Below are 12,763 nucleotides of genomic sequence, written 5' to 3' on the forward strand. Positions count from 1 at the left end.
TTTGAAATGTTGTGTTAATCATATGAACATTTTAAAGAAATTCAAGGTCTCTCATTGTTTCTTTCTTCTTATTTTCAGCTTCATCCTCGGGTAAGTTAAACCAAAATACTGAGTTGTTGCTCAAGTTTTAAACACACATGTCAGTGTTAAAAGACAAATGTATGTTATAATACAAATTTGAAAATCAATTTAAATTAATATTAAAGCGTGAAAATCATATTTGTCATATGGGATAGATTAAATCCATTTATCCAGAATAATGCAAGTTATCTTCATTTTCTGTAAATATTCATTTGAATGAGATTACATATTTGACAAAAAAGGCATTGAATCTTTAAGGAGGAATTTTTAAGGAATGGTCTTGATTTAAACCGCAGCTGTTCAAAATTTATTTATATTTAACTATCCTTTTCGCTTAATTTGTATTTTGTCAACTACATCTACTAAAAGTTCAGAATTTTTAAACCAGATTCTTATTGCCATATAGCTGACAAGTGTATTTACTTTCTAGAATTGCCCTGGAATCGTAAGTATTATATCTTACATGCTCTACCCGTGAAGAAACTCAAGTCACCTGAAAGCAATTTCCTGATTGGCTAAATACTGATAACTTAGTGGCGTTCGAAAGAACTATCGAAAATTGCGTTCATGTGTCATTTCCTGAATGAAATGTAGAAAATCATAAGTAAGAGAAAAAAATATTGCGTCGGCTATCTTTTTTTTAAATAGTACTTATTAAACTTATGTAGGTCATCGGTATTCAAACATCAGTTCCCTTCTTTATTCTGTAAATCTTTCTAATTGTACATATCTTGTTTATATATATTGTAATAATTTTCGACTTAATTCCAGGGAAAATATTTTCTTCGGCACATTACTTATATAAGCTATTGCATGATATAATGTTGTTCAGATTCATTTCAAAATTATAGCAATATCACAAAACCTGACAAATACAGATTGCATACATCAATAATCCATCCTTAATTAATACACAAAAATTCGATGCTAACTGAAAGTTTCATGTAACAAAAGAGGTACTATTTGTGATGCATTGTTTTCATATGGCTATTATAGTTAACATAAGATTAACATAAGAATTTAATCAATTCTTTAGAGTGCCTGATATAGACGTGCAAAGTAAAATTAATTTCTATTGTTAACCTAGCATATATTGGGATACAAACAACATCCACTATTAATTAAAGAGGTAGAACTAGGGTAAGGGGCATAACTCTTAAAAACCATTCAAACGTTTGTATTCAGCATTTTACATCAATCCTATGTAAGCATCTAATTAACTTGGGTTCGTTTTATTCTGCTTCAAACAAAAGCTTTAGCGGCTTTGGTGAAATTGAATATAATACAAACATATCACTGATTTCATCAGTTATGTCCCTTACCCTAGGGCTACCTCCTTAAAGGAATAGAAAATACGAAATTCGATATATAATAAAATGCATTGGTAAACATTTATCTGCGAACACCTTCATGAACTCATGCCTTTAAAGTTTTATTTGTAAACTGTTTTATACAATAAGCAGTAAAATTAGAAGCCTTTACAGTACAGATCTTTTGACCACTTCCTGCATTTTCATTATTACACTCAAGTATTTCTGCTTTACTTATTCATAAATATACCCCAATTTCAACATATTCGATTTGACTTAAATTGGCATGGAAATTAGATAAAAGAACACAATCATATAGCCGTACATTAACAAATGCAAATAATTCATATACAATCCACATAAAAACCATGTCATCTTATATTAGTGCTGCGGACAGGTATTAAAAAGTGCTTTAGTTTTCGAGTTTGGGTCTAGAAGGTAATATCTCATGTCAATGGAAAAATAAATCAATGTCGTTTTTTCGTTCCTTCCTAACTGAAAAGTGGTAGTTTTCTGCTACTATGAAGTTATTAGAGGATGAGTCAAAGTTCAATCAACCCCAATACACTTTGATAATTGATTTAAGTGAAATCGTGCGTTGTAGGTATCGGAAAACAGGTAACATATAAAGATGACATGTATTGAAATTTAAAAATGTAAAAAAGAAATTTTCCGGCAAAAGTTGACTATTTAATTACTGGGCAAATTCGCCCCTAAATAAAGTTGCTTTTAAGCACATTTTAAATAATTTAGAGAAAATAAGACACCGTAGAATACTACATTCATATCTAAATATTCTGTTACTGAATAACAAATAAACACAACTTATCGATTCCATATGCAATGCGTTTGGAGTTGCAAATCATTATATACATATTTTAACGAACATAATACTAAAATTGTAAAACATGAAATAAATTCCCGGACAACCTGTCCTGTTTCGGAACTGCAGGTACAACAGAAAAGCGTGAATATTATCTAAATTATTTTTAAGTGCTTTTTAAACAGATAAATTATAGTTCGACAATTTTTTTCTCTTATTCAATAATTGAGCGCCCAACAATGTTCATTTTGAGTAAATTTGAACGAAGAACAGGATATCCATTTTCAAGACAAATCCCCATAAATTCAAAAAAAAGTCATAAGGATAACAAATATAAATTTAAAAAAAAAATAATTAGCAACCCAGGCTTGATAAAAAAAAAAGATGGGGTTGTGGCCCAGGTTCATTGGTAGGATATTTATTATAACGCCTTTTCTCTGTTTTCCTCAAGCGCCCGTCGATCTGTTTTTATATAAATAATGTCATTTTGGATTAAAACGAAGGAGGGAAACGTTACAAAAATTTTTTGTAAATGCATAATTTCAAATAAAATCGGTCTTTACTATCATATAGACCGATAAAAAACTTCCAATTTACAAGTGGCTATATTTCCGATTCCTAGCTTTTAATGCATCGTTACGGTTCTGTCCCTCACTTTAAGTAATGGAAGGAGCGGGACCGTAATCTGTGGCTGGCGAAAATGCTTTTTTTTCAGTTTTGATTCAGTATATGTTTGTTGATATTTAGACACTGTTCGAGAATTGAACCATAAAGTGACTCACTTATTCATTCTTTACGTAAAGCAGACAGACGTGATTGGCTGCCCCAAAATTTAAACTATGTAATTGTAATTTATTGTAAATTTCAAATAGACTTTTCTACCTTGTCAAAAAATGACAACAGAAGTAACGATACTTTTTTATAACACAAAGACGTAAGTTTATAACAGCTTATAGAGAGTAAATAGCAAATGATAGATTGGACCCCCAGTTTATAAGCGTCTTGATCAAAGCCCTTCAATTTTTTTGTTCTATTATTCTTAATCCACCCCTGCTCTGGACAATGATGTTTCCTTTGAAGTAATAATCTATAACAAATATGTAACCATTGTGTCCTATTCATACGGCTACTGAAATAAGGAGTCTTTGAGAGAAAAAAAAATTATTAAAAGTTCTCTTGCGTCTGAACATCTTTAACGACAGTTTTGTGCGTTGGAAATTTTACAAGGAATCTGGTTTGGTTGTATCAACTCGTTTAATTAAATCCGTTCAGAGCAGTGGCGGATCCAGAGCGTGTGCACGGGGTTGGCACCTCCTTTTTAATGGGAAATATGTCATTTTCGTGTTAAAAAATTGACAAAATATGGTAAATAATGTCCTACTAACCCTTTTTTTTCTGAGGAACCCCGGCTGGCACCCCTCCTTTTCAAATTGTATGAATCCGCCCCTTCAGAAGATATTGCATTACAACTATCAGATGGCGCACAGTTAAAATGATGGCAATCATCATAAGAAATAAACATTATGACAACATGTATGTACATGTATGTGCATGCTTCAAAGTTCCAAAATCACAGTTTATGTATTATCAAATTTATTACAAAATCCAGCCTTGCCATGAACCCCCTGGTCGCATTGTTTGTTTGAGAATTCCTGATTTATTGTTAATCTTTAACATTTTATTTGAAGTCTATTTTTTTTATCAAAGTGTATTGGGGTCGATTGATCTTTGATCCCTCCTCTAATAATTGCAAAATAGCACAAAACAAGACATTTGTTATTGACATATAATATTTCCATATACCTTATAACATGTTCACAATAGAGTATTAATTGTTTATAATAATCTTTTAATACAAGTAGAGGTTTAAAGAATATGATCATGTGTGCTCAGTTTTGATTTGCTCTATTACGTACAGTATCATACTCTTATCTCCTAGTGGTCAGTTCATATTTAGGAATGATTTAAATTTATTTGAATTAAGACTTTTGAGCGGTAGGATCTCTTTGGAAAACGTAGGCTATTTTGTGGATACTATTTGACACTGTGACGTCTATAACATAGATTGAACTGACTCTGCCTACGATTCATATCATAAAGTTTTGATTTATAACCTGATATTTATTTGGACAGGTAGCAACAGGTAGCAATTACATTAGAATCTTATTCCAAAGGTAGTCTGGGTGTATTTTATTTGCTACAGGAAATTTAACGCTTGCGCATAAGCGATTATCAGAATGCGGTCTAATTGACGTTAATGATGCCATGGTTCTATACAAAATAACCTGGTTTGATCAAAAAGAAACAACCATTAAGGAAGCGTGTTACAAAGCAAATTCAATTATTCGACATTAAACCCAGGAGTCGTTAAGCAGTTATGAAAAACAGTTGAATGTATCAGAATTTGTTTTCCATTAAATATTATAAACAATCCTTGTCATTTTAATTTTAGTGATTGCCTAGCAGTAGAAAGTAGGAATAAAGACTATTTTTTTTTAATAAAGGGGTTATTAAAATTATGGCGTCCCAAAAAATCAACGTAAATAGTTTCACCCAGTAAAACATTGCAATAAAACCAAAACGGTGTAAAGACTTGGTGTATCTAAATGAAATCATCATGTCTAAATAGTATATATGATTTACTTACATTTCGTTACATCACTGTATATTGATCAGTGTTCTATTTTTTTTTTTTTTTTCATTTCAGATTCGAAAGAGAGCCGATTTCAATACACAAGTAGGCTTAATGTCTTTATCTGTTGTTTCTTAACCTATAATGAAAAAGGAAAATATAGGTGTTTTTTTCTATATTGCCATTAGTTATACGGACTGTTCCTTTTGATTGCTACTTAGAGTTTAACAGTTTTGTAATTATAACCCTTTATGTAGAATTCGAAAGTAAAATATTTGCAAGCATGAACCACAATACTATATACAATATGTGATTTTAGATAAGATAATTTATGAATAAAATAAAGAACTATGGTCATCTTTACAATCCATAATTGAGAATAATCATTCCAGACATTAGAATATGGCTCGAGTCCTATCTGTTTAGGCACAATATGTTATCACTTTAACAGCCGTCAAACGTAACATACTTCTTATTCAACTGTTTATGGGATGAGGAATTCAGAATATGGATTTGAAATGAGAATTTTGAATAGATGTAATGAAGAAAGCGATTACATATTGTTGTAAATAATCTTAATACTAGAAAGCGTAGGGTAGGGACCAATACAAACACATCTGGACCCTAAAATACTGATAATAAGGTATTTATTTGTTATTCGCCTAAATTTTGGCTTATTATAAACACGTGGTGTAAAATTAGCATTTTTAATTAATTCTGAATTGAATTGCAACAATTTCATGATGTCATTTCTTCTTTTTGGCTTTGTATTTTTTTTAAAAATTAATCAATAACAAAAATAAGTTTGTATACCAGAAGTTCAAATTCACACATTATTAGAACAGTAGACAAAAATTCTATATTGGGCCATTTAAGGCTTTTATATCCCTTCCTCTTTCAATTGAAAAAGTAATGAAAATTCCAATGTAAAGTTTGTAGGATATGGAGATCTTCCAAGGGGAATGTGGAATAAGAAAAAAAATGAAATTGGGTGGTACGTAATGCAGTTGGGGAGGTAAAACTATTCGAGACTTTTATATGCATGTTTTGCAAAATAAGTAAAGCAATTACATCAACATAATGTCAGTACAATTAGGTAATTTCTGTTGGTTTTCAGGTTTATAAGGATACCGATATAGCATCTATTACAGAACTGTATCTACAGAACAGACAATTTTCACTAGGCTCGTTACATAAACTTTTAAACCAATTTTTAGACGTGCGACAAAACAGACGAGACTACGACAATGACGAGGATTTATTTTATGATTCTTCCTATAGTTTTGAAAAGAAATAAAGGTTTGTTATTTTGATGTATCATGTTGAGTAAGAAATATATAATGTTGAAACACATATAACCCAGTCACCAGTAGTAATATCGAATATGTCATTTCTATTTTGTGGTTGCACAATGTATAATGGTATGACACAGTCATCATATGTAGACACTTGGTTTCTGTGCAATAACTTGAATTTTGGTTGATTAAACTTTAATAGGTTTTGGGGACTAAGACTTGAACCATTAAGGAATAAAGGGTAAAAAAGGACAAGAAACAAGCATTATCCCAATGTATAGATAATAACTTATCTTGTCCAAATATTTAATCCCAATTCACATTCAAAGCTGTGTGTCGAGACTGTATCATGTGTCAATACTTATAATTTACCCTCACTGTTTATGGTTAAACCTCGTATGTGATAGTATCAAGCTGCGCCCTTAAGCTTGCTAAGCATTTTAGTACTTTTGACAACCCTAGTAATGATAGTGACATATTATTTTTTACTCGTTACAAACTTATTAGACATTGCTATATATAATATATGTCTTGCACGTGAAGACCTTGAGATAAGCATAAAATGACTCGTGCTACCGACAAAAAAACAAAAACATAATCGTTAATATCCTTTAGCGGTCTTTATTGTTAATTTCATAGGATTAAATGTCATATATCTCTGTAAAAATAGCTAATTCAAATATCCTTATGTTCCAATTTATCATACTTTAGCTAGTAGTGTATATTTCTCAAATAGTGGTTTTTATTACGCTGTAGAATCTCTTTCCAGACTATTAACCTGAAATTCAAGAAGTTACACAGATGGAACAATAATATCAGACTGGAGAATTTCTCGTTAACGATTCTCATTTAATGGTATTTGCATTCTTTCGTCGACAAAAAGATTGTGCCGCGATTTCTGGACAGTTAAATAAATTTGTATCACAACTTAACAATGCAATCTGGGAATTTATCAAGACAGAAGTGTACATGAATACATAGTATTTAAAAGTAAATAAGGAAGAAATAACCAAAAAAAACAAGGACACTATTGATATAAAATTCTTCAAATAAATAATATGATTAACCTTGTTTTATCATTATATTATAATAGAGAATTCATCGTGTTTTATACCTTTAACAATCATCTCGGTTAACATCAAAATGGGTCTGTCGATGTGTCCCCCATGCCCCATGCTCCTTTGATTGGATTGAAAAAACAAAAACAAGCATTTACCCTAACTGTAAAAAATATACATTTTTATATTCTGTGTCAATAATTAATGCTACAAATGTAGGCTTGATGCTAGCTTTCTGTATAATTCGTGTAACGATACGACAAAAGTGTAGATAGTCTCGTGTAGCCAACAAATATTCAGAAATGAGTAATCACAGATACAGAGTTTAAAATGAATACTGTGTTCAATCAGGTAAAGTCTTTATTAAGAATTAGTCTATTAGAGTTAGATGTTAAGATACACCATAATGAAAATGAGTGAAGAAATTTCATTTTGGGTATAATTTAGTTTGCATGTTCCTATTTTTGAAATCAGGATAATTCTTGGATAAGATAATATTAAAGTTATTCTGTTTTGCATACAATAAACGAACAGAATATAAGTAAGGAAAAACATACCTTTAGATAGGTACTTAAGAACAAACGACATCAAAGTAATAGCTCTAATCTCAATAATTCATAAATTTAGAGCAGGTAAGCCTATCCCGTTTGCTGATACAAAAAGAAATGTACTTAAATGCTCATTCAATTACCCTGCTATCGGTGAGTAAAAAGGTTGATTTTTGTCCTGTAAACCTCATTTACCTCAATGGTAAAAAAAAACGCTGTATAGCACCATCTGATAAAAAAAATACATTGCTTCTTATTTTATGTCGTTGGCAGGACCACAATATTTGACTTTGAAAACTCGTAAAGATCCAAAATACCACATTTCTATCATACAGTTGTAGGTTTTTGTTTGTTTTGTTTTTTTTGTTTTTGTTTTTTGTTTTTTGTTTTTTATTTTTTTTTTTTATTATTTTTTTTTTCTTTGTTTGTTTGTTTTTTTTTATTTTGATTTTGATTTTTTTTTTGCTGTTTATTCCTGGCCACTCATTTCGGTTCTTTTTTCTATATATCAGCAAAAAATGCTGACGTGTCTGTCATGGGAAAATACATATACATTATGCCTGAAAGTGATAACATGAAACAAAGACTATTTTCAGACAAAATAAGCATGTCCCGCCCCGCCAGCGGCACCTATCATACTTTAAACGAGTATAATCCGTAATAGTAACATCTATATTGCAGCTCCCCCTAGAGAACAAACAAAAATGGTCTAATCAAATAAACTAAGCGAATCACCTCTTGGGACATCCTTCAATGAACAAATATATAAAACATCACCACAAAACATTGGTCTGTACTAACTGTATATTTATAACTGCCAGAATATTTTATCTTGAACTTGATATAAAATTGCAAGATATGCGAAATCATTTTTGGAGATTTCTAAGGATATGAAATTATATCTGCGTAATTTCAACGCCCTCATATGATGTTAGTATAATTAAAGCCTTTTGAATAAAATACCGTAGTTAGTCATATGACCTAGCTCCTTTGACATTGTCATGAAGCCCACTTAACCCAGAGATCAAGAAGAAAAGAATTGGATTTAGAACTCATTGAGGTTCTGGAGCTCCAGATTCAGGAGAGTATTGAAAACTGTATGGACTTTATCTAAGTATAGAATATATTGAGCTCTTCTTTTTTCTTTTCTAACCCATTTTCTTGTATATTTTCCTCAACTGCTCCAATCAAAATACTCATGTCATGTTTCCAGTTGGCATGATGGGATTCACAGTATGAAGTATGGTGTAGGTTTGGGATACGAATGAAACTGACTGCTCCTTGAAATATTGAGAACTTTTGATGTAATAGTTATACGGTGTAAGATATTGCTAAGAATGATATCATCTAAAAAAACTTACATGATTTGGGATTATCGTGGAATATATTTATTAGTAGTTTATATAATAAAGGGGTGGCAAATCCGTATTTTGACATGCCTGGGACGTAAACAGGACTTTTATAAAAAAAAAAAAATCAATTTGATGATTGTTCTGTTTGAAATTGACAACAGACCAGTGTCCTCCTTGATTTATTTCACTTTTTTCTTTCGTTCATTGTCTCGTGTCGTCTGACATTTTCTTACGCTTTTCACATAATTTTAACGTCGTTATAATTGGAAATTGATCCAACAATTATATTACATCAGAGGTGTATTATCATTATTATCCCACCTAAAAATAACAACTCATTTAAGAAAACGACACAGAAATGCGTCAAATGAATTATTTGTTGCATTAATCAGACACAAGTTTGTAGTTGTTGCAACATTACAATGTCTACTTACTCACAACTCCCTTCTATAGAAAAAAGGAAGCAGACATCGTAAAATGCAATAAATGCACCGTCGTATAACCTTTATGGAAATAATAAATACTTACAGAGATCCCCAAGGTCTTCAGTAAGTGTAAACACATCTTAAAGTAAGCTGTGAATAGCCCATGGTAACAGAACGATGACAATTCTTCAAAATAAAATACAAAGTCAAATAACGAAGGAAAACACATTAATGACAACCATCTCCTTGCTGTGGACAGACGCATGCGTTGGGGTTTTATAAGGCCTGAACCATCACACTTTCTAATTTAAAAAGTCTCCACATTAAACAATTAAATATTGAACTAAATACAGATAAAATATCAAAAAATACTCAATAAAAAGAAAATGTTTGGAGTTACGGTCAGGGACTAATAGCAATGGACAAGAAAAGTTTGTATTCTTTTGTCTTGTTTGACAATTAGTGTTCCTTTCAGCAGCCGATTCTACCCCAGACTGATTCTACCCAATGATGCTCCACATTAGAACGAATTTATTATATTTACCACTGGCGAGTCTACTCTTGATAGGTTCATGACGATTATAACCCTGACGACTTCTGACAAACTAGAATTGCATACCCTGGACAGAACATTGAAGACGTCAATATATAATATATACGGAGAACACACCGTTTTATATACCGCGTTAGTATGACCGCACCTAAAATATGCGAATCAAGTCTATTGTCTCACTTCATCAAAGACATGTACAACGACGGGCAACGAAACAACTACCGGGAATGTCAAAACTCACCTACGAAAAGTAATTACAACGGCTTCCATCATTAGCATATAGGCGAGTTTCAGGTAACATGATAGAAATGTACAAAATACTAATTGAGAGTTACAAAATTCCGTTATTTATGAAGCCTGCCTCGTTCAAATGGGGGAAATCTTGGCAAGCAGATGCATAAATTAAAGTTTATGTCCATCGAAATTCAATTTATTTACATAGGAAATCAAATGACTAACATGGTCATATTATTGCTGTGATGAAAGGATTAAAAAATTAAAAGGTAATCAAGGGAACAAAGATTCGAGTGAAAATTAAAAGAATGCAATCCAGGAATAAAGACTAGGCAATGAAAACAGACACACACAACGGTTGATTGATTGATTGATTGTTGGGGTTTAACGCCCGAGCAGCAATATTTCAGCTATATTCAGGCGATAAACATGAAATGAATGATAAAATGGTGATGTAATAAAAATTGGGATGGGACACAAGGACAATAAGGTCGACAAATCTTGATTGCCACTGGAATTAGGGAGAGTTGGGTAGGGTAGGGCAATTTAGCCTCCTGTGGCAGAGCCCTATGATTCCTATTCCGGACGAATACCACAGAAGGGTTCCTTAACGTGCGAGGAACGTGGCATTATATTCCCAACACGGTGCTCCACTATGATTTGCGATCAGGTTTTCCGTATTATGGCCTGACGACCCCAGCTTGGAACGTGCCAGGGTTATCCCATTCCACCACCTGGGGCACACAACCCAGTTGTTCTATAGGCAGAGCAGCCTAGCCCCCGGCCAGGATTCTAAGAACTTTTAGTCGCCTTTTATGACAAGCTTAGTGCAGCTGCGGGACACACAACAAAGAACGTGAAAAAAAAACAAAATAAAACGTACATGTACATCAACAAACATAAATAATATTTCGTAATTTAAATGTACATGTATTATGGAGGCAATAACCATTACGCCGCCGACGGTTGTCCCCGTTGTAAAGGGGTAGTTTCAATGTATATATGTTACAGTAAATAAGCGTAATCGCGTATTACATGTACGTGTAATTACTAAACATTTCAGAAATTACATAAAACATTTAATTTAGCCCTTAAAAGGAATGACCACCTTAAATTTTACCTTAAATTCGGATCTTACGAAAAATCATCCACATGTAACCAAAAGATAAATAAGCTTTTATGCAAAATGCGCTTTTGTAAAATCAGAAGGTTATGCAAATATCAATATCTTTTAGATATATGTGAATAGCCATCTTGCAACACTCTTCTATCTGGAGGAATCGATACAGCTGATCATACGCAGAATTTTAGTGATATCTACCGATAGCTTCCGATTAGCTCGTACAATAAAAGTACTGCATATTAATATTTAAACAAAGAATATTCCGTATATATTTCTATGGTCCTGTTTTTCTAATTACATGTATCAAAACATGCTGTCTTGTCAAGTTTACGATTGCACAAATGATAGAAGACGAACATTCTCCGGAGATACCCATTAGATTTACCTTAGAAATACTAATCTTCTAGCTGCAAATACCATCGTTCGTTCATCAATTTCTTCTCATTAAACTGTCTATACAATTCCTTACTAAACAATGTTTTAAAATATCCTCAAATGGAAGGATTAACTACTAGCAAATGTGATCTACATGTATTCCTAATATTAATTTTTAATCAAACCAACCATTTAATATATGCTGAGTAAGTACGTGTAAAAATGTCGGATTTATTTCGTAATTACTCTTAATAACTACACTAAGAAATGTATTTACTAAATCAGTTAGAAATTACTGCTAATAACTGAATTTTAATAATAACGTTTAATTCCTAATTACGCTTATTTACTGTAAGATATATAAATATATATTTTAATTGAGCGAAAGCACTATTTCATATTTCTATATATTGGTTCAATTGCAGTAGCAGTAGCTACAACATATAATTTACGACAATTTTGTTTCATGATTTTAGTTACTTTATGTTCTTTGTTGTGTATGTCTGTTTTTCCATGTCTGGTCTTTGTCCCTGGATTACATTCTTTTGATTACCGCTATAACCTTGGTTCCCTTGATTACTCTTTCACAGAAAACAAAACAAATCTAAAACATCTGGATTTGCTTTTACTTTTTGTCTGAAAAGGCCAATTTGTAACCAATCGAAACCATGAAAATAGGTTGGTTCACTGCCACCTAGATACTGTATTAATATTTTATTGAATTCCTTATACATTAAAGATGAGAAAAGTCCATGTCCTAATTCGGGTACAAGTTAGATAACTGTTTACATTTTCCACACAATAAGACAGCGAAGGTCGGTTAAGATATACTGGTAAATAATTAAAAAGCAAACAGGTGCAGTGCTAATACTAAAGGGTATAGGACATGTATACCTGTATGTTGAAGTGATTAACATGTTTACTTTGTGTAAAAGTATAAACGCATACCTTAAT

At 31.8% G+C, this 12,763-nt stretch overlaps 1 long non-coding RNA gene across 1 annotated transcript; it reads left to right on the top strand.

Moving 5' to 3' along the window:
• Window positions 1-510: 510 nt before the first annotated feature.
• On the top strand, window positions 511-7,207 carry LOC148609531 (uncharacterized). The gene is made up of 4 exons (XR_015914601.1): window positions 511-526; window positions 4,922-4,951; window positions 5,964-6,145; window positions 6,911-7,207. It is a non-coding gene; the product is annotated as an uncharacterized LOC148609531 (long non-coding RNA).
• The last annotated feature ends 5,556 nt before the right edge of the window (window positions 7,208-12,763 follow it).

Source organism: Perna viridis, chromosome 8 (assembly GCF_037379345.1).
Source record: "Perna viridis isolate PV_CMFRI_1.1 ecotype Kerala chromosome 8, ASM3737934v1, whole genome shotgun sequence".
Taxonomy (NCBI): Eukaryota; Metazoa; Mollusca; class Bivalvia; order Mytilida; family Mytilidae; genus Perna; species Perna viridis.